Genomic DNA, 27778 nt, shown 5'->3' with positions numbered 1-27778 from the left:
CAGCCTGAGGCACGCAGCACTGCGGTTGTCTGTGTGTCTCTGCGGACAAGTATTCCCCAGGGTCTCTCTGAAGAACTAGGCCCCCAACACAACACTGTCCTGCTTCAGGCCCTGGCTTCTGAGCTCAAAATCCCATCTCTCCATAGACCCAGAGAGGTTTTATTAAGAGGATCAATCTCAGAAAGCTTCAGGGAAGATGGGATGACTTGCTGCCTTCCTTGTCCTGATAAAGAGTTTCTGCAGCTCCCTCCTTGCCTTCCCTCCCCTTACATGTAAACAGGACTGTGGCTCCCTGAGTATAGGTCAGTGTCTAACGTCCACAGCACCTCCCAGAGCACCCAACTGCTACATAACCACCTATTGCCTGATTCTGTATTTGTTTACTTACTCATTCAACAATTTCTTACTGCATGCCTCCTCTATGCCAGCCACTGATCTAGACCAGAAGTCAGTAAATTGTGGCTTAAAGGCCAAATCCAGCCTAAAATCTATTTTTGTAAAGCCTACAGGTAAGAATGTTTTTCACATTTTTTAAATGGGTAGGGAGAAGACAAAGAAGAATATGAAACAACATGTAAAAATTTTAAAATTCAAATTTTAGTGTCTATAAATAAAATTTTATTGGGACACAGCCATGCCCATTTATACACATATTGTCTGTGGTTGCTTTCACACTACAATGCAGAGTTAGACAGTTGCAACAGACAGTGTATGGCTCAAATGCCTAAACTATTTACTATCCAGCCCTTCACAGAAACAGCCAACTCCTAATCCAGATGCTGGCATAGAGCAACAAGCATGGCAAAGTCTCAGCTCTCACGGCAGGACTCAGAGGAAGGAGACAGGCCATTGACTAATAAAAGGTGAGAAACGCTATGGAGAAAAATTTAAGAGGGTAAGGAGGGCAAATTTGATGGACATAGGTGGGCAGTAAGAAGAGACCTCGCTGGTGAGCTGGCATTTGATCAGAGACCTGAGGGATGTATGGGAGAGACCTGGGTGTATGGGGGGAGACCTGGGTGTATGGGGGAGACCTGAGTGTACGGGAGAGACCTGGGTGTATGGGGGAGACCTGAGTGTATGGGAGAGACCTGGGTGTATGGGGGGAGAACTGAGTGTATGGGGGAGACCTGAGTGTATGGGAGAGACCTGGGTGTATGGGGGCAGACCTGGGTGTATGGGAGAGACCTGGGTATATGGGGGAGAGATTTTCAGGTAGCTGGGACTGCCAAGTGTAAAGTCCTCAAGGGAGGAGGGTCCTTGGCCATAACTCTCCATCTGAAAATACTTGCAGCACTCAGTGATACCTGAAGAGAAAGCAAGCCCCGCCACCTATTCTTGTGCAGGGAGGGAGTGTGGAGCGGTGGTTAGAACGGGGCTGCAGCATCAGGAGAGCCATGATTGGACCCCAGCTGGACGCGGGGATTTGCTCCTGCCGCTCCACGCACCTCAGCCTCAGCGTCCTTACCCACCAAGTGGAGCCATGAGCCCTCTTTCCAGTCCACCTCAGGATGCTGAGTGAGATCAAGAATACTTAGCCTCTTTCTAGACTGAAATGTGCACAAGGGGGTTAAGGACCATTTGGATAGGCTTCCACCTGCCCCTGCTTTTGATTGTAAGCCCCCGTGGGTTGACCACCACTTTTCTTGACTTTTCTGGGACTGCTTTGGTTTATTCTGTTTGGTCCTCTGGCTCCATAAGCCATTGAAATGTTCCGGAAAGTCTCATATTTCAGCCTCCAAACTACATCTCCTGACTGCTTCTCACACGAAGTGAGGAAAGCCTGACCTCTGGGCAGGTGGGCAGGAAAAGGGGAAAGTTCTCTAGAACTGTTTTGTGGCTGGTGCTTCCCGAGCACCACTGCTTCTACCATTTCACTGGTGAGGAGAGGGGAGTCCCTGGATTCCTCTCTCAGCTACTGCGCAGATCCCCAGGAGTTTCTTAAGGGCTTGTGTTTTCTGTTCTGGAAAATGGGATGGACATAGACCCACACACCCCCTTTCCTAAAAGGACGCCTTCAGGACGAAGGAGAACTTGCTGCAGTGCCCTTCCATGCCTGGGAAGTGCCTGGGAGAAAAGGAGTGTGCAAAAGCCAGTTATTACATTATTAAAACCTGCTCTTAGGCAAATTCAGAGAGTTCTGGTGGGTACAACCAATGGCATTCCAGCTGCAAAACACAATTTCATTTCTTACTGCAATTTTCCTCTGAGAGCCTCTTAAAATCAAACTCCATTTCTGATCGTGTGAACTTTGTTTGCTGATGAACTTTGATTCGTGAAGTAGCTACTTTCGGTGAAAATTTTCATACAACTCAATTAAAATTGATTGTGGCTTAAGAGTGAATGGAGGAAAAATCCATGAGAGGATACCAGTAATGTAAAAATAACTCTTAAGAAAACTGCCAAAATAACAGCTTTTTGCTTCTTGTAAGATTCCATTGACACCGCCTTCTATGGACTCTTATTTTATGGCAAGCTGTGAGTGTTTTAACCAGGTTTTTATCAGTTTTCAGTCTTATTTATCTGAGTGGCGGCTGAGGTGTGAAATCAAATGATAGCCTTCCCAGCCCCATTGCGCCACCCCCATCTGACCGGGTCTCTTAAAGGATTGCTGTAGCTCTGTGACATTTTAATTTGCTAGAATGAGACAGAATGTAAGCAGGACGGCTCAGGTCTGTGCATTTATCTTGCTTGGGGGAAATTAGTGCTGGCTGTAGAGCACACCCACTGTATACACCAGTGAAAAAATACAATTCAATTTGTGTTGGCAGCTTTAGGAGAGCAGGGCAACCATTTGTTAAGTGCAGGGTAATTCAGCGCCTGTTTTTGCAGAGAAGCTGCGCTGAATCCCCAGGTTGGCAATTTTGCCCACAGATAAGTGAGTTCCCAGCCCTCTGGAAAGTTTCTTGGCAGAAGACTGCTTTTCTGCAGAGCCGTGGCCCTGGAATGTTTTTTCTGTTGGCCAAGTCTGCCTAGTGCCAGGCTTGCCAAACACATAGCCAGAATGCAGTCCGGGGACTTTGTACCAGGGCAAGCTTGATGTTCTCCTGAAAGGCATAGCCCCAAAACTAGAGTGTCACAGGAGAAATGTTTTGATTTGAGAACATACTGTGTACCTTGTTAGCATCCCCACTCAAGAATGCCACAGGCTCCCGACTGTCTCGCTGCTGAAGATGGAATGAGGAGAAGCTCAAGGCAAGAGCCTGTCATAGAGAGCCTGTAGCGACCCTCTTTTCCATTAGAAAGCAGATGCACAGGGGAGTATGGTCAGGGGCCGAGGCTGACTGATTCACCGCTCATAACAGAAGTATATTTCAGAGACTGTGGAATGAATGAAAAAGAGAAATACGATGTGCTGGAAAAAAGTAGTGGTTGCCTCTATATCCCCAAATAATCACGGAACATTCAGAAATGGTCTGGTTTACATGTCCCTTGCCCTAAACTTACATGCCCTTTAAGTTCTTAGAGACCAGGGGCAAAAACTCCAAGTCCCTCTTTCCTGCCTCCTCTAGGGTCATGGCTGCAGGCCCCAGTCTGGGTAGAACTTTCATTTTCCTCTCTCAACTTCTTTCTTAACACCCTCACACTACCCTCTGATTGCAAGCTAGCTCCGTAGTTCCCTCTCCCGACTGGCAATGCCCACTTGGTGAGGGAGGGGCACAGTAGGAGCTCTGTCAATGTTTGCCCAGGAAATGGACCTGACCCTTGCTCCCTCTCAGTTCAGATGCTTTCTTTGCCCACTCAGTGCTCTTGGGGACACCCTCTGCTGCTTGCAGGTGCCCCTGACAGCCCCTACTTGGGTTCTCAGGAGGACTTCTTAGTTGCTTGTCAGTCCCTTCATGCTCCTGGGGAGCCCAAGGCCTTATCCATGTTCTTGCATGCAGTAGCACTGGAAGTTTATAAAATAAGCTGATGTGTTTGGTTTCAAATCTTGAGCCCCTTCCTTATTCTCTCTGAGTCATTTTACCCCTTAGAGCCTCAGTTTCCCTACTTGGAGATAATTAAAGCTATCTACTTCAGACAAGCTGAGAGCAGATGACTGTTGTAGCAGTTCTCCTACACTGGCTGCTGGTCCCAGCAGTCACTGGGTAAAGAGGCACTTCCTTTCCAGAGGCGTAAAAAAAGGCAAGAGGGGATATAATGAGCAGTCCAGTGACGTGAGTGTGTCTAACTGCCTTCCAAAACATAGGTGGTAACAAATGGGTACTGAGGGATTGGTAAGTGCACACAGTGGAGATTGGGGCTGAGATGGTGAAGAATTAGTACAGGCAGAGAAAGGAGATGAGGGTCTGTCCGGTCTGAGAGGATGCTACAGCTCTGGGCATCACTGCCCATCACAGGACCATGGCTCAAGTTCATGCAGCGCCCCCAGCTGTGCAGACACAGCAATGCGCCTCACTACCTCTGTTTCCTAGACGGCTTAAAACATGGATCCATGATCAAATCATGTGCTTGGTGAATGAATCTCCGTCTCACTTCTCAGTGAACTGACAGGGGAGAGTCTTCCAGTAGCCTAATCAGCCAGTCTAATAACCCAGTTCTCAAGGTACCCAAACCTCTTGGCTGGCAGGATAGGATCTTCAGTCCTTGAAGCCATGCTGCTTCTTGGATCAGGAAGAAGCTGAGACAGGAACTGGGTCACGAGGAGTGGCAGACCCGGGTGGCATCCCAGGCTGCACTGGGCTCTTTCCCCTGAGCGAAGAAGAGCAAGAGAGGCTCGTGATGTGCAATAGCTCAGGGAGGGGTCACAGGGTATTGTGACCTCTATTAATATGGTCTCTGTTCAGACACCTGAGTCCAGGTTATTAATAGAATCATAAAATGCTGGAGCTGAAAGGGCCTCTGAGAGAGCTTCTCCCAGTGTTTTCCTAACCATGCTCTGCAGAGTCCTAAGCTTGAGATGGAGCCTCAGGGCCTGCTGAGGGGTGCAGTGCAGCGGAGAGAGAGGGCACGTGCTCCTCCCTGCTTTTGGCCAGAATCATCTCTTTGTTAATGCTCAGGTGCGTGGCCAGTGAAGGGTTTCCCTGGATAAAAGGGTTCCACTGCAGCAAAACAATGGTGGCCGTGAGAGCCCCCGAGGTAGTTCGGTCCACGCCCATGGCTTAGAGTCAAAGGAGACTGAAGTCCAGAGGATGGAGGAGACTTGCCCAAGGGACCTAGCTGGTTAGTATAGATCCCAGTTGGTTAGTTGAGCTCTTCACCTCAACCTGCCCTGCAGGCAATCTGAAAGCTAAGTGTGCTTTCTTGGCTGGAGATGCCAGAAAGTATAGCCATGGACAGCTGAAAGTGGGAAGGGGAAGGGCATCTAGGCAATGTGGACACGGGACCGCGCAGTCTTGAAGCAGCAGCAGCTATCTGCGGTGAGATGTCCCGGGGAATTCCTGGTTTGCTGGGCACTTGTCTCAGCCTCTGTATGTAGCCCAGGTGAATGGGTCCGTGACTCTACAGGACACAAAGCACCACCGAAGAGTCCAGTGTGTGACCTTGGATAAGTAATTTTGTCTTCAAGTCTCATCTTTGTACAGATTATTTCCCAGATCCTTGCAGCCTTAGAAGCCTAGGCTCTCTCTGATCTTTGATGATGACCTCATCCTTGCACCAAGTCTGTATTTTAATATCAACCTGCCATGAAATACAGGTCTCTGCTCCTCCTTTCTGTCCTCACAAGCTTCAGGTGCCTTGAAAATTCCCAACAGCTTATTTAATCTGACCTCCCAAAAGGTGACATTCTGGTCCACATGGGAGAGACATGATGGAAAATGTTCAGCCCAGCTTTGGTGACTTACAGAATTGCTCTGTGCAAAGAAATAGCCAACAGCCTCCCTGGACATCCTCAGGGATGCCCTCCGTGCTCTCTTCCCTAGTGCTTTGCAAACCAACTCAGTGTATGTGAGCCATCCAGAGGCTTGTCCGACAGCACCTACTACACGCCGGACTTGAAAAACTGCATTCAGCCAACCAGAGTAAGAAGCAGCTTCTGCGAGAGCTGGGAGGGCCTCTGTGGAGCTCTGACGGGTGCAAAATCAGCACCCATGGCGGACTGAAGGCAGTTCCATGTGTGATACTGGATAGGCAGAGGAAAGGTTAACAGGCCTCTGAGCAAAGACTTCAGTCTTGACCAAGCAAGGCACAGGGATATATCACCCCTAAAGAGAGCATAATTCTAGGAGTCAACAGCTTCAGGTTCTTCACCCACCAGAGCCCAGACTCAATTGTAGGAAAAAGCAATGATTCACTCTGAGGCTTCAGAATGGTATTAAATTACTTGTCCATTATTATGTGATTTATGCTGGGAATGGGCTAAGAGGTCCCTGCATTGCTTTCTCCTTCTCACCCCACCCACTCCCATTTCAACAACGACCTAAACATCCACAGAATTTATAACACAGAAATTGGCTCTGAGACCCAGCGCTGTGGCATCTTCTTTCTGCCAGGGGTTTTTGCTACTGTGTAGGTTTTATGCATATGTCCAGATGATCCTTATATTAAGCCACAGGACAAAATTTTCAATCTGTTTTTTATTAAAGTCTGACCATTGCCCTGCCAGTCAAACCCATTTATCTCACTGAGCATGGATTGTTCATGTCAACCCATGATTACCATGCACTACCTCAATAACAGTCTGCTGATTATCCCAACATCTGAAAAGCTGCCTTTTGTAAATTACATTGCAACTAATGAAGCCCAGATGCACTCGCTTCGGTGTCCTCTCTTGCTCTCCGTCTCTCTGTCACGCACAGGAGCCAAACAGCAAGGCCAGCGCTGGCATCTGAATGTCATTATAACCAAAGCCTGGGGTTTCAGGCCCAACCATAGTGGAGGTCTCCTTTGCTGCACCCACATGGAAATCAGGTTTATATAATTCTCCTCTGACTCAATATGCTTTCCCCCAAAGTTTGATTGGGAGTCAGATTAGAGTTCCGTTATTACAGTCCATGCAGAGAATCCAGACACCAGGCAACACTTTAATTTGGGATAATAAGGAAGATGAACAACATGTGGTGCTGACCCTGTAGGTGTAAGGGCTATGATTTTTAAATTATGCTCGACAGATGTGGAGGGGAAAGTTGCCATGCACATGACAGTTTAGTTCAGCTTGAACAAAGACAGGTCCTGACGTGGTTTGGGGCTATTTATTCCATCCTGCTGCCCGGTGGCGGTGAGTCAAAGAGGCTGAACGGCAGGCTCGTGCCACAGGCTCAGCAGTGGTCAGCTCTGTCGTGCTCTACTGAACGATGGTTTGAATGCCCTTTCTATCCTCGTTCCCTCATGTCACAGGCAGCAAGGAAGAAGCGTCAACGCCGGGACTAAGGGATGAGTCCTTATTGGTGAACATACGGTGCCTCTCTGCCTGAGGTAAAGGTTTTCCACACAGCTCTAAGGCCTTACCACATGGTTCCTCCAAGAACTGCATGGAGCAGAGTGTGTGCACAACAGCTCAAAGGAAGCGTCTTACCTGGTGGAATCCAGAGCCCAGGGAACACCGCTAGGACCACTTTGCTGTGCCACTTCCCACCAGGCTCTGCTCACTGTTTCCTGCTGTCAGAACACAGGAGGAGAGGCTGCGCAGGTAAACTGGGCCAGCAGGTGCCTGGAAGTCCAGAAGTTTCAGGTCAAGGCTAAAGGTGGTAGTCACGAGGACTAAGAGCCAAAGCTCCAGGCAATGACCATCACAAATGACCAGTACAGTGAGGATGCAGCTGGGACCCCAGTCTCTGACTCCCAAACCAGGAAGACGTCTCTTTCTTTTCTTACTTCTTTCCAAACTGGAGTAATTTCTGAGAAGACTGGCATTTGGCTTGCCAAATTTTTGCCCTATGACAGCTTAAATGCCCATCCTGCCTCATTTCTTTGTCTGTTAGGTAGAGAGAAAGATGTGAAAGGTCAGGAAAGGTCCTTATCCTGGTAAGCTTGGGCATGGGTAAGTGGTGCCTCTGCAGGCTACATGTCAACAGTCGTTGTGCAGTTCTAATCCCTTCACCATCCCTGACTCAAGTCAAACATTCACTCAGTAAGTTTATGTGAGGCCCTGTTTGCTTGCAAGGGATGGGGCCAGTAGGGCAAAGACATAGAAATATCTCCCATGCTATCTCTGACTTCGTGTTGTCTGCACTTTTTAGAGAGGAGAGGATCTGCCTAGATGGAACCACATCTGGAGGAAAGGATGGGGTGAGGGCATAAGAGTGTCGGAAACAAAGGTTACACAGGTACAGCAGAAGGGCACGGCGTTCTTGCTGAAGAGATCGTGAAGGGCTCATGGAAGTAGACGTTGGTGTAGGCCCTGGAAACTCCAGCCCAAATCCTGGGAAGATGGGAATCTCATTTTCCTTCTATGTGTTTTTTTTTTCTAAACGCGAAATGGATTTTGTCCTGTATTTCAGTAACAAGGCCTAGAGAGGGAGTTTGAGGCAGGAGCTTATATGACCAGCTGATACTAGGGCTTTAGGTTTGGGTGGGTGTCAGATTGTTCAGAAATCCTCTCCTGAACATTCTCACCTGTCCTGTATCTGCCAGGCTTTTGAAGGGCTACAGAGGTTTGCAAATTCAAGGGGCACTGCGATGCCATGTCATTTTGTGAGCTTCTGATTTGATGTTCTAAAGCATGTTCACCTGCACATTAATTCTGAGGAACATGATTCTCCAAAGTCTGGCATCAAGATTCCCTTCCAAGAAGTGGTCACATGAGCTTCAGACAGAAATTGAAGAGTAGAAGATATGTATACAGAGAAAAACATACTGTTTTTCAGAGAGAATCAGATTTTTTTCCAACATCATCTTCACACAGAGAAAGAAACAAAAGTCAACATGCAAACCCAGCACTCTTCTTAATCCAGAGATACTGTTCTTTCCACTACACTTTGCTTCCTGCTGTTATTTACATAATATTACAATAAAACTAAACATCATGTTTTGCAATTTGCAAAGCCTTCCAAGTCTCACAATCATTAGTAATCTTTTGCCATTACTATCCTCTATTTAGAGATAAAGAAATTAAGTCACACAGACCTCGGATGATTTGCTTAAGGCCACGCAACTGGCTGGCAGGAAACCCCGCACCCTGCCGCTGTTAATTCAAGAAAGCATCCCCCATCAACCAAACATTCTGGCACTCACAGCAGAGCCCTGCTCAGACAACATGACCCCACACATCTTGATTCTAATTTCAATCTTCCTTGACCTCAGTTTTCTGATTTTTAACACCAAGATAAAAATTCTCTATCTGTTCTCTTCCTTTTCCTGTTCTAATTACCATAAGAAACCTGCTTCCTTTTCTAAAATGCCCTTTCTTAGGCACTGGTCTCTTATTTCTTCTGTGGCCATAAAAAGGTAGGAGAGACTCCTATATGGACCAGGGAGGTCTCTTCCTTGCTGTTTGTCACTTGACCGTCCTCTTACAGCAACCATCTGATGAGCCAGATAAATGCTTCTACGGAAAACGGGATGTTAGCAGAGTGATTCGCTGGCACATGCCTCTGGGGCCTTGCAGGGCTTCCAGCAGAAATCTCATTATCTGCCTAAATTTGTTTACTAAATAAATGAGACAACCTATTTATTTATCATGTAAATTTAATTAGAGGCCTGATTTATTTACTCTGTGTCCATCAAGATCTCACCACCTCCCTCTCTGCATCCCAGTCACTCTAGCCATGGCATGTAATAACAAAAGTCAGCTCTGTTTTTCTTGGATCTTGGCCTTGGAGCAGCAGGGAGCAGAGTGCTAAAGGCAAAGCCAAGGTGGGGCAGAGTGAAAAGGGTGGAAGTTCAAAAGGCAGAGCCTCTGCACCAAGCATCACCAGATCTCCATGGGGTTTCTACGGGAATGAGTCCCAAGGGGCCATCCTGAAGTCAGATCTACAGGGTTTAGTGCAAGGGTCAGGATGTGATGATCCCCAAGAAACCTCCTGTGCAGTCACTCCATGGTACAGGGAGCTTCCTCTTTGATTACTTCTTAAAAAGATGTTCTTTTTACAGGCCATAAATGTTCCTTGGAAATTTTTCCCCAAGTAAATCTGAGAAGACTAATGGTTGGTACATCTGGATCTAAAGAGGAATTTTGCAATGAGATTAATCAAATAAATTTGGGCAAACCTGAACTACACAGAATTTGGTTTGGTGACCAGGCACTGGGACTCCTGGGGAGGCACACAGAACGCACAGGTGTCCCGATTCTCCACTACCCATCTTCAACAAACCCATGGAAATGCTTTCTTTTCTCATGTAGAAATTCTTAGATCAAGGATCTGCAGCAGACATTTTAGCTACTACGTGTCCTAGAGTTTAACCCTGGATTTAGTCAAATGATGAGAATTGCTTTTCTGATTTACACCTTTATGGTGTCATCAGCTCATATTTAAAGGTTATTGTAAGCAAGGGTGTATAAGATGAATTGCTGTGATTATTATTCAGATGATGTGGAGGGCTGGTCTCTCTTTAAGAACCCAAGTGAAACCTTTTTGTCTGGTCATAGTTTAAGACCACACATTTTTATTAAGCAATTGGTTTGATTTTACTTTAGACAGTCTGTGAATCTTATAAACTGAAAGCATTTTGTGCTTCATGTGGGCTGTTAGGAAGCCTACAGCCAAAATTTTGATTTCCTCTACCAATATATTATAACACGTGGTATGATTTTTGTGCTAGAGACACTCAGATCCATAGTAACTTTGTTATCCACATTTTCTCTGTCTTAATTTCTTAATTATTTTTAATGTATTTTTATCTGACTCAATTATTCATATTTTAAAACCCTACATTCTCTTTTGGAACAAGGCAAGGTACAAATGCATAATTTCAAATTTTAAATGCTCACTTTAAGTGATGAAAAGAAAAAAGTAAAAATCATCTGCAATCATATATAAAGTTCTGCACTGCTAATATTTTCTGTCAATCATTTTTACAAAATTAGAATCATATACTATATATGTGTTTATATCTTGCTTTCTCCACTTATGGTATCATGTGAATTTTTCCGTTACCTTAAACAGTCTCTGTATTTAACATTTTCTTATTTGGAGGCTTTTAGCATGTTTCAAGGATCTTGTTTTGTTTTTTGATGTTACAGATAATATTGCATTAAGATTTTCCTAGAATATATGTTTCTTTTTGTTTTTAATTATTATTTTAGGATAGATTTTTTAAGAGAATTGGTAGTTTAAAGGATATAAACATTCTTAATAATTTTGATAAATATTGTACAACTGCTGCCCAAAGATATTATTACATCAGTCTACATTCCCAGCAGCATAGGAAGCATACTTATTTCATCAGGACTTTAGGCATTATTGTATCATTATCATTAAAAAACTGCTAATTTTGTAGTTGAAAACTTTTTAATTAGCATTTTTTAAACATCCACTATCATACATGGTTACAAAATTTTTTATTTTTTAAAATAATCTTTATTAATCTCATATATTTTTCTTTGAATTTTTGCCTCACATCAGTTGCCCATTTTTCTCCTGGGAGTATTAATGTTTTCTTTTTTATTTATACGATGATTTCTATATATACTAAATATATCAACTGTTTTCCTATGTATTTTTGGAAAACATATCTGTGTTTCTATTTTGTTTATAGTTTTTTTATTGCAGGAGTTTAAACCTTATAATAATTATCTCAATAGATTTGTTCAATGTATTTTAATTCCTATTTACATTTGAGGATAAAATAACTATCCACATATATTTTCTTTTAAGTTTCAAAAAGTGCTTTGATTTTTTACATTTAACTAAATTTAGCAGAATTTCTTTTGGTATATTTTGGGCTTTGGTTGAAGGCTCAAGGCCTGGGCCCAGTGGAATGCATCCACCCTCTCCAAGACCTCTGGGCTAGGGGCTCTGCTCTCTAATCTAGGAAATAGGAACACTTTCATTAACATTCATTTAGGCTGGCCTCTTTGAAGAAGGCAGTGCAACAACTCACATGGTGTGACACGAAGTGAATCAAGAAGATCTATCCTTCCATTGCTATATATCAAAAAATATGTAGTACTTTTAAAATTTAGGGACAGGATGCAAATTTCACCATTATATATGTACCCCTTTTCTTTCTACTAGATTACAATAAACAAACAAACAAACAAAAAAACCCAAAAGCCGGGTAAGTCAAATCCTTGAGTTGGTTCCCAGAGTTAGGGGTAACTATTTTCCAACGCTGTTTGCTAAGAGTGTTAGACTCAATAGGACAAAATCCAGGTTGGAGGAGGACTGGGATGGAGGTGCCCATGAGGCTGAGGGGGGCACAGCCTCACCTGCCCACGAGGATGGGGCCTGGGTCACAGCTTTGCATCTGTGTCATCCTGTTCCTGCCTCCCCTAGCCTGAGGGTTAGCTTTGCTCTGGCAAAGGACCTTTCTCCAGGGTGATGAGACAGGCCATGCCCCTGAGCAACTGGAGGATATTCTGTTTCCTCTGTCTTGAAGGAGAGCAGGATTCCTGGCGGTTGCTTGATGTGTTACATTTGTGTTTAATAACTGGCTTAGGATGCGAGCTTATTTTTAAGCACAGCTCAAAGCGTTGATTTCACAATTAAATGTAAAGCCCAAGGTGACATGGCCTTGACTTTTCTGAGAGATTAGAGTCAACTAGGTTTTTGTTTTTGTTTGTTTTGCTTTCCCTAGGGGAACTAGTGGAAGGATCCAAAGGCCCCAGCCTCTAAACACCGCTTTCCTTTCTTGTTCAGCCACGTGCTACTGCGGCAGTTCACTGGCCTGCGGCAAATCTTAGCATTTTGCTTTTGGTTTTCCTGAAAACACATAACTGTCAGCAGCTTCACACTTCTTTCTTTGACTTCTGTCATTCTTGATCTCCCATACAAACAACTAGAGGCTGGATGATGGACTTATTTTTAGTAAATTTCAAAAAAAAATGAATAAAGGTAAGAGACTATGTTTATGTTGTGTTCAGTTTTCTTTTATGTGCTAAACATAAAGGTATTTTAAAAGTAGCTTATCTCTTCAAAAGCAAGAATGTATAGAAATATTACGTAATAAAGGCTTAGGATAGAAGAAAGAGGTGGGCAGGTATTGCTAGCTCTATAGCATAAAGATCCATCCCTCCTTTTCATCCTGTGCAGAGAAGCCTCTTCTAGTTCAGGAAGCCCTCAGAGTGTGTCACTAAACAAATTTACTTTTGCTTGCTCACACCAAGGATTTTACGTAGAGGCATCATGTTGTTTCAGCTTTCCCAGTTCTGTCTGTTTGTGCATATTGTCTCTTTCATTCTCTGCTGTGGTCTGAATGTGTCCCTCCAAAATTCATATGCTGAAATTCTAATGCCTCATATGATGGTATGAGGAGGTGGGGCCTTGATAGGTGCTTAAGTTGACGTTAGTGCCTTCATGAATGGGATTAGTGACCTTACGAGAGACCCCCCTCACCCCCTCACCAGAGTTTCCTAGCCTCTTCCACCATGTAGCCAGGGATGGTTACATCTGTGCCAGGCAAAAGCTCTTTGGCAGAATTGAAAGCCAGCAGCAAAGTATCCTGTAGCATGCTTGTCAAATTGCCAGTCTGGCAGGACTTTCAGGGTTCTTGAGTCACATCCTATGTGCCAAGGAATAAGACATTGAGTACATTAAGGTAGAATCCCCCCGGAATGCTATGTAGCCAGTCACAGCGAGCTTCTGGGCTTGTCACTGAAAGGACTTTCTCCTCAGCCACCATGTGCCTACATCTACTTGGCAAGGATGACCGAGGCCATAATTAGAGGCACCGTAAGAAGAACGCATATATCCTTAATCAAGGAACAATTATTCTAACATGGTATGAATAGTATTATTATATTTTAATTCCTTGAAAATCAGTTACTGATTTGTACTGTATCAGGCTACAGCAGTGTACCTAATCATGCATGGTTCCAGAGTTTGTTTTCAGTGGTCATAATTTTTAAAGGTTGCATTTTTTGTACATGTTCGTGTTCTGTAAGGACCATATTAAAACAAAACAATAATGCCATCTAAAGCAGTTTAATTTATCAGGGCTTTGGGAGTTCCTTATTCTGACAAGCTAAATTCTTCTCTTATACTTTTCAGTCACTCTCAAGAAGTTCAGAGATTTAAAGTTCCTCTTAAAATTGGGGATTTCAAAGAATATTTGGCTTTGGCATCTAAGCCAGCCACAGCCAGTATGGTAAACAAAGGACAGCAAGCAGCACAAGACAGAGAAGCATTTAGGAGGGCTGGAGTTAGGTACGTGGGAACGGCTGCCTCTTCAACTACAATGCAAAGCTGTGAAACGATCATGTGGATGGCTAGGAAGACAGGAGACTGACTGTAAAACACCAGAGAAGCACCGGTGAAATCTGGACTCTGCCAGAATTTCAAGTGATAAAGGAAATAAACATGGAGCTCCAGAGCAGCCCCTTGGAGACTGTGTTTTAGATTTTTCTTCCTGAAGGTCACAGAGAAGAGTGAGGCCAGAAAGGAGAATAGCAAAGACAGAGAGACAGAGAGGGAGGAAAAGAGAAATTAAAGAGAGGAAGGAGGGGGTCTGGTAGGAGAAGGAAGAAAAAAAGAATGTTTTTGTTTTTTGTTTTATGTTCAAAATAATCAATTCCCAGGACCTTAGTCACTTATTTTACACTGTCTTCTGGAGCAGCGGCCTGTGCCCTCTCATTTTTGCATTTATCCGAGCTAAAACAAGCCCTTGGGGTTCTAACTAGTGTTTTCTAGGACCTGAATTCATTCTGGGTTTTATTCCTTCTGCTGTCTTTCTCACGGGTCTGTCCTTATCATTTTTGGCTTAAGATCTCCCTTTGTCAATCTTTTAAAGAACCCTCTCTATCTCAGGTGCAAAGTCAAGGCCACCAAAATTTCAAGCTGGGAAATTGTCACAGGAGAACCGACCCCAAGAAAACTCAGATGACAGATCTTCAGGGATGGGCCTGATGGAGGGAATGAAGGTGGGGAAGGGGCCAGAGACCCCCTTTGGCTCCCTCTAGGTCTCCTCCTTACCCTTGTGTCCCTCCTAATCTCCATCCTTTGTTCCCGCAGTACCACAAGCCCACGCCAGCCCCAGCCTCAGTTATATCAGCCTGTCTCTGATGCTCTGGGCACTTGGTAATGAAGCATGTGTTCCCTGGGATCCAGCTCCCTTCTCTCAGGTCAAGCCTGAGCCAACCCTGCAAGCCCTCTCTGCTCCTTAACACTGGCAAAGGCTAACCTCACTGCCTGTGGCTGAGACAGGAAGTGCGCCTCCCCCACAGTGCAGCAGAGCTCTCTGTTCACATTTCTCACATTCCAGCCCCCCTTCACCTGCAGTAGAGAGATGGGGACAAGCTAGGATTTCTTGTTCTGGGACACAGTCTCTCCCAAGAATAGGAGAATCAGTGTTTCTTTGGCCGATCATGCCCATCACTCCTAACCCTGCCTTAGGGGCTCCTTCCCCCTTCATTCTCTGCCCCTCACCATCCACTCAAAGCTGGCTTCCTTGGAAGGCATGTAAGGCCCCAGGGGAGGTCCGTGAGTTCGGCTGAGCAGAAAATCACATTCACCTTACAGAGAACCCCAGAGCTGCCACACCAAACAAAGCCCATTTGGAAGAAAATTAGGCAGTGAGCCAAGATACCCTTTAATTCAAAGAAAACCAAAGATACAGTGAAAGAAAGATGTTGCTGTACATGTAGGGATGGGACTAACCCAGTGGGTAAATGTCAGAAAGCATAGCTGAACTCTCCTCTTTTTATTTCCTCTCATATACTGTGTAACCCTAGCAAACCGTCATATTCTCAAGACAAGCTTTGCTTGGGAGATGTAGTGTTCAGTGAGTGAAGGCTGACTATTCAGTTTTCAGGAATTTTGAGAGCAGGTTTGTTAAATATAGCCATTATTAAAAATTTAAGGATACGAACTTAAAATTAAATCAGCACTTTCATCAGGGGTGATTTTGCACCCCAGGAGACATTTGGCAACATCTGGAGAAGTTGTTTGGCTGCCACAACTGGGGAAGGTCACTGCTGTCTTGTGTGTAGGGGCCAGGATTGCTGTTGAACATCCCACAGTCACAGGGCACAACAACAGAACAAAGAATATCAGCCCAAAATGTGAACAGTCCCAAGGCTGAGAAATCCTAGATGAAATGAATTAAATTAAAAACAAAGGCAATCAGTATATCAAAATTCACCACTTCCTAATTATTTACTACTATCCATATTTTTGAGTTTATATACTTACATACATATGTATCTACTGTATGGTGGGAATACTATATAATGGTGGGAGCTATGCATCTCTTTCTAACTTCACATACAGAAAAATCATGTCACTAGCTTAAAATTGGCCAAGGTGGGAAGTTTAAACCAAAAGAGGCAAACGTTGCAGATGAGGTCTCTCTGTCTTTGGAAAGCCAACTACTGAACATTCACTAGCTTGTCACTGGAGGAAAGATATAGGGAGTGTCAGAGGCAGGGTTCTCTTTCATTTTCTACTTTTCTCAAAAGAATGAGGCAGGGCAGGGACATGGAACAGGCATCATGATTAACTTTTCTGCCTATGATGAAAAATGCTGAGATAGAAACAGTATAGTAAGAATAGGAGGGACCCCATCTTAAGGTTAAAATTCCATTTTAAAAAGCAGAGGAAGATTCCTAACATATTCTTTGGTAATCAGACAATAACGCAGGGCAAGCAGTCTTAACTGATATGTCACCACAGCTTGAGGGTAACCACTATCTTGGAGAAGAACAGAATCAATAAATCCACTGTGTTAAGTTTATCTTACAGAATTATCTAGAGGACTGACTATGGATGAGCACATAGTGTCCTTCACTAGAGGGAGATATCATGAGACCACAAGTCAAGCCTATGGTCCAACAACCCCCACTCGGCTCTTTGCCCCTTCTTGAAAGCTTTAAAAAGACAGAATCCCTAGCCTTTCAGCACGCCTCCTCTCTGAGGATGCCCGCATTTTCCTTTCTTTAAGTGTGTACTTTTAAATAAAGCTTTCTCACTGCTTAACTTACTGCATTTTGTCTTTTTGCTATTTCATTCAATTTTCAAGTCTCCATTTTACCCCTGATAAGTAGAGAGGGGCTGCTGAGAGCTCAGATTTGTGCCTGCAGAACTGGGTGACCCAAAAGAACTGTAGCTGCAGGAGACTGCCTGAAAATCTCCCTTCTTTGGGAAGTTCTCAGAACATAATATCACTCCATCCCTGTCTCTGTGGCTCCCCCACATCCTGGGTTGGTAGGGGCTAGTCCCCACACTGGGCAGATCCAAGCAGACACAAGACACTGGGTGACCCTGGCAAGGGAATCTGCCCTAGGCTGATAACTTTTCTTCTTTCATTCTGCACTTTCCTGTTTTCTGCTCCCTACAAGGCTGCTGCCATTCCCTGCTGCTGTCCCTTTAATGAATTCCTTCCTTACCTACTCATCTGATCTACTTGAGAATTCTTTCTCATTCGGAGTCAAGAACCCTTCCCTGTCCACACTGAGGTTTCACCTGGTGCACAGGGAGAGACCTCCCCAGACGCAGCTGCCTGGAAACAAGAACACAGTAAAGTGGAGACCTCTAATTTTCTAAATAAAAACAGGGAAGGGGCCAAAGGAGACTGGAAAAAATGAAGTCTGTGATCAAAATGCAAAAGGAAGGAACTAAAAGAATAGGGTGTTGACAAAAAATAATTGTAAATAGAAAGCAAGTCAAGTATCTTCTTTTTACACTATCAAAACATCTGGATGAAAAGTGAAAAATAAACTTTCATCCAGACATCTTTTCTTTGTGATACCAAGTGGATGAACATTCGAATATTTAGATTACATGAAGCATAACATCTCAATATTAGGAAATATTAAGATGATTTTCCCTTTTTTTTCATGCTGTTCAGGTATCTGAAAGCAATTTCACTTTTGCTGCAGTAGAATTTGGTTTCAGAGTGGGCCAAGTTGGAAGCTGGGGCACCAGAAGGCGGCTACCTTACTCATATTTATTTACTAGTTTTGTGTGGAATTTGGGATTAATCGGCAATGTAGTATCCGATTTAAAGAATCTCCATAAGAAAACAGGGGAGTAGGGCATGGGGGAGGGGAGGGAAAGGAAGAGAGAAAACAAAACATTTTCAAGTAAAAGAATAATCTTATAAATTTTAAAACTGAGTACATAAATGAGAAAAGTCTGGTCAGATAAAGTGGTGGCTTAGAGGGTGAAGCACAGAGAAAAGGTCTTTTTGAAGCTGAGAACATTCTGGAACTGAGGGGTGAATGCAGTAGAGCCCTGGACACTGATGGGTATAAACTGGTCTGGGATCAGGCGTGTTGCACTCCAGGAGCTGTGAGCTGACTGGACAATGAAAAAACAGGGCTAGAACCGTATTTGGGGAGGCATGAGTAAAAGAGCAATGTCCACTCAGACCCTGAGAGCCCAGAAAGTTGAGCCCAATCCTCATTCTCTAGAAGGTGGAGGTGAGTAGGGAGAGATTAGCAGTTATCGCTGGATCTCTGTTGTTAGACTACCTCTAAATTAGGCCAAGTCAGCCTCAGCTTGTGGGCTACATGAAAAATTAGATCCCCTAGAGAAAAGACTGGAAGGAGCATTACAAAAATAGTAAAGCAGGGCTTCGGACTAGCCAGGACTATGGCGTTTCCATTTTATTCTTTCTATAATTCTGTATGTTCAAAATGTTTTATCATGAACATGGGCTAATTTGTAACCAGGAAAAAAAGTTGCTTCTAAAAAGAGAAAATAAGTGTAAGTGGACTGTAACTTTCCCGGCTGCAGTATAATCCAAAACGGGTGGCTCCAAACAGCACCGAACTGTCCTTGGTGCAGTGTGGGTTTGTTTTCTCAATCTCATTGACACTCTGTCTTACTACTGGTATTTCAGATATTTAACAAAGACTCAGACTTACGTATTTCTGATTTTAATACCTCAAAGGCATCAGTTTAAACCAGTGATTCTCACACTTCTTTGCCCCACTCCTCAATTTCAACTCGTTTCACATTCTTGAAGATCTTAGAATGAAAACATATATAAATCTTCACTTTGAGAATTTCAGGATTTTTTTCCTATCATTCTTGAACTTTGACTTAAATATATACTGTCTTGAACTATCTGGGTTCCCAATATGACAGTGTTTTAGATAAACTTTTGTTTTAGATTAGTTTTAGATTAGTTAAAACTTTTGTTTTAGATTAATAAAACATGATTTGAGTTTACTGATTTAATAGATATATGCTTATTTTCTATGTTCCAGGCATTGTCCGAGGTGTTGTGGACACAACAGTGAACAAAACAGACACTGTTTCTGCTCAACATAGCACTATGACAGGTACACGCATTTCTAGCAAAATTCACTATATTAGGATTGTGGGTTCCAGTAAGGGCTGGAGGACAAAGTCCCTTAATAATATATCTAATTTCATAGTTGTGGAAACTAAGATCAAATGCATTAGTGACTCATCTTGTTAATGGGAGCATTAAGACTAGCACCTAGTATTTCTAGCCCAGTGCTGCTTCTGCTCTAGCCCAAAGAGGATAAATATTAATAAAAACAAGACCTCGTTTCAACAGTGTCTCCTTTGTTGACTATTATTAATGACGTCTTTAGCTAGATTCAATAACTTTTCTCAATCTTCATCTTATTGACTTTTTGGTAATATTTAGCACTGGAATCACCTCTGGGGTGATAATGTTGGAGAGAGCATGAGCTTTGGATTTGAATTACAGCTATGCGTATACAAAAAACCTAATACCGTGCTGGCACTAACTAGACACTAAACGAGTGTTAGCGCCCTTCTTTTACTTCCAAACACTCACTATCATTAGTTCCTTCTTGCTTTTGATCTTCCTCAGTTGGGACTGTCATCTGCCTCACCCTTTTGCTAGAATTTTTCCCCCCAAACCCCACTAAAGGCTCTGTTCTAGGTGTTATGCACTTCTCCCTGTATTCCAATTGGTGGCTTCAATTTGAAAATTGAAAATGACTTTTCAATTAGTCATTTTTATGTTTTAATAATTTTATAATTATTAGTAAACTAAATTAGGCTGACTTGACCTAATTTAGAGGTAGTGTGACAACTGGGAGATCCAGCGGTAACTGCTGATCTCTCCATACTCACCTCCACCTTCTGAAGAATGAGGACTGGGCTCTTTGAAAGTGACTCTTAGGCCCACCACGCGAATCTCAATCTCTTGCATTCCCCATATCCTATATTTTTAGTAGTTCATACACATCTTGAATGTCACCTTCACTCAACAATTCCAAAACAACTATTTCTTTCCCCAAACCATTTTTCCTTACCTAAGTGTTCCAGGCAGAGGAAGCCATATGTCTGAAGACTGAAGACAAGAGGAGAGTATGAACAATCTAAAGAAATGATAGAAATTTAGAATTCAGGATGGGAGATGGAGAGGGCAAAGGGGAGTCCAGAGAGGTGATCAAGACCGGATTCTGCGGGCCTGGGGCCATGTTAATGGTTTATGATTTGATCATGAGGCTTTAAGAAAATAGACTCCAGAAGAGTGCTGATATGGTAGAAAGGACTCCAGCCACTTGAGAATTTCCCAGGCACACTGGGGCAGGTCTTGACTCCTAAGGAGGAGCACCGGGAATGTGCAGGGACACTCCCAGGAATACTTGGGAGTGCCTATGGACCACGGAATCTGGATGAAGCGATCCATGAGGTCTTTCACCGTTACCCTTTGTGGTGGGTGCAAAGGCCCGTTGCCTGGTATCTGACTTCCTCCCCAGAGGGAGCCTTCTAATCTAGGCCATTGGGTCTTGAGTTTGTGTAACTATGAGCCAGTCAATATGAACCTTTATCTCTTAGTATATTCCAACTTCAAAATGGGAATGAAAATACCACTCACTCTATGACCTGGAAGAAGACAAAGTCAATGAAATTCTTTAAGGCCTCAAGAAAGTGTCTGGGAAATATGAGACTATTATTAAAAGTAAGGTGAAGGAAATTGGAAGGGAAGAAAGAGTCTTTTGGAAATACCAATCCCCTGACTGGTGGTGACAGATGTAGTGGACAGCATGCCTGCCAGCCTCACAAATCAGACTTTACTTAAGTAGCTACTGTCAACAGGGTGGTGAGAGAGAGGAGATTTAGTACTCATTCCCAGAGCCATCATATCTGTTGTGCTTCAGAGCATGTGAAAGATGATAAATCAAATAAGAATATGAATCGACACCACTAATTTGGTGCCGAGTCTTTCCATTTGCCATGGGGATATCAGAAATTCCTTAACAAAGCCAGGTGCCCTTCTCTTAAAATTACATAACCAGTCAAGTAATAATAAATTTATTAATTCCTAACATGAGAGTGACTCATACAGATTTGACATTAGGGAAAAAGAAATCTGACAGCTGAGAGGTCTCAACTGGTTCTAATGATCTAATGAGTAATTCTGTCCATTAAGGGAAGACGTGGCTTCTTGATTAACGTGGAACCTTAGCAGTGTTTTTAATAAAAGTTTTAATAACTACTGCTGCACGACTGGAGTCACGTTTAATTAAAACCTTGAGAGCTCCCCAAGAGCTCTCTTCAGCAGCTGAGGAGATGCAGATCGCCTCCAGGGGGAGTAGGAGGACAGCAGGGTAGGTCGGGCAGAGCAGGGCTGGAGGGCAAGGGGATGAGGACCATTTGCATGACAAGCATGGTGCACCACCACCAGGGTCCACGCAGGGGTGCTGGGCCAAAGTGTTACCACCTACTCTCTCTCCTCATTTTTACTGAGGTCCAGAGAGTACTTCTAAAAAGAGAACACTCGTATTTTGCACGAGACTAGATAGTGTACCAGAACTTGGTATAAAATAGTAAGGGTGATGCTAAGGCACTGCAGGATTCTAAAACAAATTGTTCTCATCCTAATACCTTTTATGAGAGACACCATGAAAACTCATGGTTTTACCGTCTTATAAAGAAGGAAGGGAGCTACCATGAACATGGGGGAGCAAATCTGGCTCTGGGTGTAAAATTACATAACACTAAGTGAAACTGGGCTAGACAAACTATATGCATACTCACTCCAGTTGTGAAATATATGTATGTACACTACATTGAAGAAAGATGGCAAGGAAATGCTCCAAAATATTAATAGTGATTAGTAAATAGCCTCTGCATGATGGGATCGCTAATGATTTTTATTTTCTTATTTTATACATTTGTGTATTTGATGAATATTCCATAATGGGCATGAATTGATTTTATAACAGAAAAAATATTATAAACATACAATTTATAGTATTAAAATAAATACTATGTTTTAAATTATATGGCACCTTATGCCATGTCTTCTGTTCCCTATTATACATATCGGATGGACACCTAAAACTACGTGTAAAAGGACACATAGAAAAATCATTGACCAAAAAAAAAGAATTTTTTTTCCTCTACTTTAAAATAATGATGTCCAGGTACTTAAGCTGTGTGGTGTGGAACACTGTAAAAAGATATAGCTGTATTATCAATAGATAAGTTACCCTCATAGATAGCTTAAGAAACAGTGGCTGGCTTTACAATGACTACAAAGAAAACCTGACAATAAAATTCACTTAAATATCCGACTCTGCAAAAAAAATATTACATTCTGTCCTAGAGGAGTGCTATGTAACTGAAAAGTCTATGGTATATAACAAGAACATCCTTAGTATAAGGGACAATCCCGATGTGATAAAATAAAAATGTGAGCTCTTAAGTACTTTTTAATGTTTCAAAGTCAATGAGGGACTGACTGCCAGGAGTAGGATGGTGGCTCTCTCACTTGATAACATGTTTTTAAGCTGAAAAATCCCTTAGCAGGGGATGAGGAGTTGTCATTAAGGAAACTGGAGTCTGGAACTGTGACATATCAAGAGGGCTTTCAGATTAAACTGTTAAATGAGTCTGCTCTTGGGGTATAAGAACGTGACCGGGGCTTGGTCTGCAAGGCCTTCAGGAAAATGCAGATTCTCCGAGACCTGCCTGGACAACAAGGGTAGAATTTGAACTTAAACTCTCTTCTTAAGATGGCAAATTGAGCCTAAATTGACACCTCATTGTCCATAGCAAATATAGGAAAACATAAAAAATAAATTGAATAATAAAAGTTAATATATATATATATATATCCATAGTCAAAAGCAAGAAAGAGACTTCTCACTTGACCTAAATAAGGATTCTTAACCCCAAAAAGGAAAAAAAAAGGGAAACCCCTCCTGGGCAATATGGTCAATGATTTTTGTCTACAGTGAGGCCAAGAGCGCCCTCATGAGGCTGGGGGCTGCGATGTGATGCTTACTGGTATTGAAGAATTAAGCTGTCTTGCCCATCATCCCTGCCATTCCCCAAGGTTGGATGGAGGTGACATCGAACTGCTCACTTGTATCTGGGTTAGGAAGGCTCCAGTCCCATGAGACCAGGACCCAGAACTGCATAGTACCAGTAAGGACAGAGCTCAGAATCTCACCACCCATACAGGAAGGAGTCAAACCAGTGGCCAGCACAAGCCTAGCTGGGAGCCACTTCTCCAGCTGGGGCTAAGGCTCTGCAAGATTGTTTTCCTGGGACATCACCCCAGAATATACAGAGGTGAAACCTCTGTGGAAGAGGAGCTCACAAAGTCAAAATCCTCAAGCTTGTGTGGGTAACACCATAAAAGGCTGACAACAAACAGAAGAACTCACATGAAGATATAGAGGAAAAAGTATAACTTTGAGTGGGTTTCTAAGTATCTTTAAGAAACTCAAAGAGAAAGGAGACAGTAGCATCCATGGAGAAGAACAGAAAATATGGAACAAGAACAGGTGGTTATAAAAATGAAAATCTGTAGACATTTTGGAAATGAAAGCTATAAACGTACAAGAAGAAATTAAGTCATCATTTATGTGGGAAATGAAATGCTGAGGCTGAAGATGTAGCTCCTGGGGTTGGAGGAGAAACAAACAGATGATAAGGACAGGGATGAGGGAAGCAGGCTCTGAGATGGACAGGTGGGCCATCCAGACTGAGACCGTGCGGCTGCCAGCGTGCGAGGCGTTGCTTGTGAGTGGTGTTGGTTGGACAGTGGGGTAGCCCTGATCACTCGGAGATTCAAGCAGGGCTGAACTTGATGGAAGCTGGATGGTATGACAAGATGATCAAAGGGAGGGACTAGGGGGCACTTCAAGAGCTAGGGCAGAAAATGAACTATAACACAGAAATTAATAGAACAGAGAGGTATGGTAGGGTCTGGGGTTAGGAGGGTATCTGGCTCGTATATTTGGAAATAGGCAGCTTAGCTTGGAGAACTAAGAAAGGGCTAAGTGTCTCTACTGAAGCTTAATGGCAAATTCCTTAACAGGCAGTCCCAGAGGGACATTCATGTAGGTGGAAAGGGAGAGGGGGGGCTGCCTGCGTCAGTGACTGTATTTGGTTAAAAGTTTCAGAATTGAAAAAAAAAAGTTTCAGAATTGGGTTTGTAAACTATTTTATGATTCCTCAGAAATCACTCACTTCCGGAGCTCAAGTTCATTGTAAAATAATTCAAAATAACCAGAATTGCACTTGCACATAGTTGTGACTATATGCAGAGAAATCTGCTGTGTCAGATGCCCCTTCTCAAAGCAGTTTCAAACCAGCCAAATACAGAGCTTGGAAAATGGCCTCTGTGAGCCAACAGAATATCGGATGGGGGGGACCAGAGTGGGTGCCTCGTGTTGCAAGAAGCCCCATGTGTCAAAGGGGATAATCATGCCTCCTCTGCTACGTCGTAGAGTTATCTTGAGTGTCCATGGCAGGGATATGAATAAAAATATTTTGTTAATTGTGATGTGAAACCAGGCTGGGCTGGTTTGGGGGAATCATCACAAGCCTGGATTCTAATGACTTCATTTATCTTGGAATACCGGTGAGTTTTTCTCAGTGTGATGGCTGTGTGGGGAGGAAAGACAGAATTGTGGTGCTCATTCAGCTTCTGTGCATTCTGTGGAGTGAAGAGAGCTGTGGGAAGAGATCCACTGAAGAAAAAAATAAGTCAGACAGAAAAGTCATACACATGGGCCTGCAGAGCATGCCCAGGGGAGTGGTGCTGGGTTTAGGTGACTCAGATTTCAAAAAACGGGGTCCAGAACTTTGTTGTGGCCTTCACTGTCTAGAAGTCCCTTACCACACTCGGAGGTGAAGGCTGTAGGCCCATCAGAACTGAGGGGGAGGTAGGAGCTCTGAGGGAAGCATGTCTAAGTTGGCCCGGAGGGAAGCTACACAGAGCTGGGCACGAGCCCAAAGGCTGCCTCTGAGGGTACCTGAAGGTGCAGAGGGGACAGGACTCCGCCTGGCTCAGCATTCTCCAGGGTGTAAGCCCCTCATGGTAGGGTGCTGATTTACTGGAAGTTAAAGGCCTGCCACCTAGCCTACGTCACTAATTGACTGTGGTGCCACTAGGCAACAGAAAGCTGAATAACCTTGGTATAAATTGTATTTATTTTTTTTCTCCTGACATTTTGGCAGCAGGATGGGATTTATCATTTTCCTGAAGAAAATGGCTTGGTGCTCCCTGATTCTCATTGCAGAGCTTGGTTGGGCACTTCCACTGTCCGTTTGTCCAGGGAGTCCCCAGACCTGGCTCAGGATCCAACGTGGATAAGCCTGGAGAAGAGGCTCTTATCACTGAGTCATGGAGGGCCCTCCAGGCCTGGGGAGGACCCAGCAGTCGCAGGTACAGTGAGCATTTGACAGGACTCTCTTTTTGAATGAACTCCTTAGATATGAATGGGGCTGCTCTGAAGGCATGTAGAGACCCCCCAATCAGTCATTCTTAGGTCACTTGTCTGGACACTCTGGATGTATAAAAGCCATTTTCATCTCAGTTTAAGAAAGGTTCAGTGATGTGCCTAGGACCACATGACAAGGTGGTGGCAGAACTGAATCCAGAACCCAGGGTGCCTGACTCCTGTTTGTACTGTGTTTCTGTTCCGCTTCATAATACCACTGCCCTAACCTGCCTCCCAGGCAATGAAACACAGTGATGAAGACTGAGATAAGAGGTCTGAACCTCTGTGAACATACATGATGACAAGCAGTGGGGAGGGTACAGGGAATTTCCTTTCCTGAGTCAGATTTGGAGAGAGGTCATTCCCTCACACTTGGATACACACATTCTCTCTGACCCTTCCTGGAGCATTTGCTTACCTGATAGGACTGCAGAGAAGAACTAAAACCACCACTCGGTTTGGCACTTGGAGCTTTGATTCCCCTTTGCCTGGAACACTTTCTTTTTTATCTACTCTTTCCTGGTTATACTTACTGATAGGTCCCTGTTCTCATTTCACTTGCTGATTCCCAATTTAAATATTTTCTATTTCCTAATTATACCTTTGTCTTCCTTCCTATACCATTAGTAATTACATAACAATGATTTGAATTATTTGTTTCAGAGACATCTCTCCCATCAACAGTAAGGGCCACGAGGCTAGGACCACGTTGGCCATTTCTTTATACCCAAGGTCAAGCACAGAGGTTGGCAAACTATAACCCAAGGACCAAACCTGGCCTAATGTCTGTCTTTTTTTGTGACCCGAGAGCTGAGAATAGTTTTTAGATTTTTAAATAGTTGGGGGAAAACAATCAAAAGAAGAAAATTTCATGATGTGAAAATTATATGTAATTCAAACTTCAGTGTCCATAAATAAAGTTTTATTGGAAAACAGCCATGCTCATTTGTTTACATATCAACTACAGCTGTTTTCAGATTACAATGGCAGAAATTGAGTAGATACAATTGAGAAAAAAATCAGTGCAGGGTCCTGCTGAAGTTCAGACATGTGTGGTGGATTAAACTCGGACCTTTCAAAACTGCAGGGTTTCCACATACTGAGTTTCTCCAAACTGGCAACAAAAACTACAAAATCCATGGCCAAGAATCTAACCTGGCCTCCCTCAGCAGGTTTTCTAGATATTTGTGTTAGGTAAATATCCCCAAGGACCAGAGATAAAAGGTGCTTTGTTAAAAGCCACCGTGAACACCTCCTTGAGAAAAGACACTTAAAGGGATAAAAGCATTTATTGTGTAAAGAGGCCTGGCATGTTGTGTTTGTGCTGAAGTTGAAGCCGGTTTCCATTCTGTTACAGAATGCAGCAGCCCTAGGAGTTTCCTGTTCTGAGGCCACATGCTCTGCTCTCAGATCTTGCTTTTGTTCCTGCTCACAGCTCTGACCTGGGAACAAAGCCACAGTCCTGGGCAGATGACTGTCCCTGAATTAGAGGGCCTTGCTGCAGCTCGCCCTGCTCAAACTAGTGCTATATTAAGGTGGTGTCACTGATGTTAATTCGAGTCTCTTGAAAGTTGGTGAATCTGCCTGCCAATCATTACTGTTGGGATATTCTAGCACCTTTCCCTCCAACTAATAAATATTGGTCATGTTTATTGACAACAAGGGCCAGGATAGGTTGGAGGAAGCTATGGGGAAGACAATCATCTACAGCCCAGAGGAAATCACTCCTAAGTTGATACCTTTGATCTCATAAACTCAGGATCGGAAGGGGACTTGGAAGGCTATCCAGACATTATGGACTGAATATTTGTGTCCTCCTAAAATTCACATGTTGAAGCCATAACTCCAAATGTGATGGTATTGGAGGTGGGGCTTTGGGAGGTAATCAGGTTTAGATGAGGCTATGAGGGTGATACCGCATGAAGGGGTTAGTGTCCCTCTCAGAAGAGGAAGGGAAACTGAGCTCTCTCTGCCATGTGAGGACCCGGCTGGAGAGAAGGTGGCTGCCTGAAGTCAGAAAGAAGCCTTCCACTCAGAACTCAATCTGCCAGCACCTTCATCTTGGACTTCACAGCCTCCAGGCTGTGAGAAATAAATGTTTACTGTTAG

General features: G+C 43.6%; 1 protein-coding gene and 1 long non-coding RNA gene across 2 annotated transcripts in view; one reads left to right on the top strand and one right to left on the bottom strand.

The window, feature by feature from the left end:
* ALK (ALK receptor tyrosine kinase) overlaps nucleotides 1–27778 on the bottom strand; it is a 650534-nt gene that overhangs the window by 326323 nt on the left and 296433 nt on the right. The gene's annotated exons all lie outside the window — the stretch shown is intronic.
* Nucleotides 720–27778, top strand: LOC140850311 (uncharacterized). The gene is made up of 3 exons (XR_012132942.1): nucleotides 720–863; nucleotides 25469–25614; nucleotides 27027–27778. It is a non-coding gene; the product is annotated as an uncharacterized lncRNA (long non-coding RNA).

The sequence above is a fragment of the Manis javanica genome, chromosome 1, assembly GCF_040802235.1.
Source record: "Manis javanica isolate MJ-LG chromosome 1, MJ_LKY, whole genome shotgun sequence".
NCBI classification, from domain to species: Eukaryota; Metazoa; Chordata; class Mammalia; order Pholidota; family Manidae; genus Manis; species Manis javanica.
This window is presented reverse-complemented; position numbering and strand designations above follow the sequence as displayed.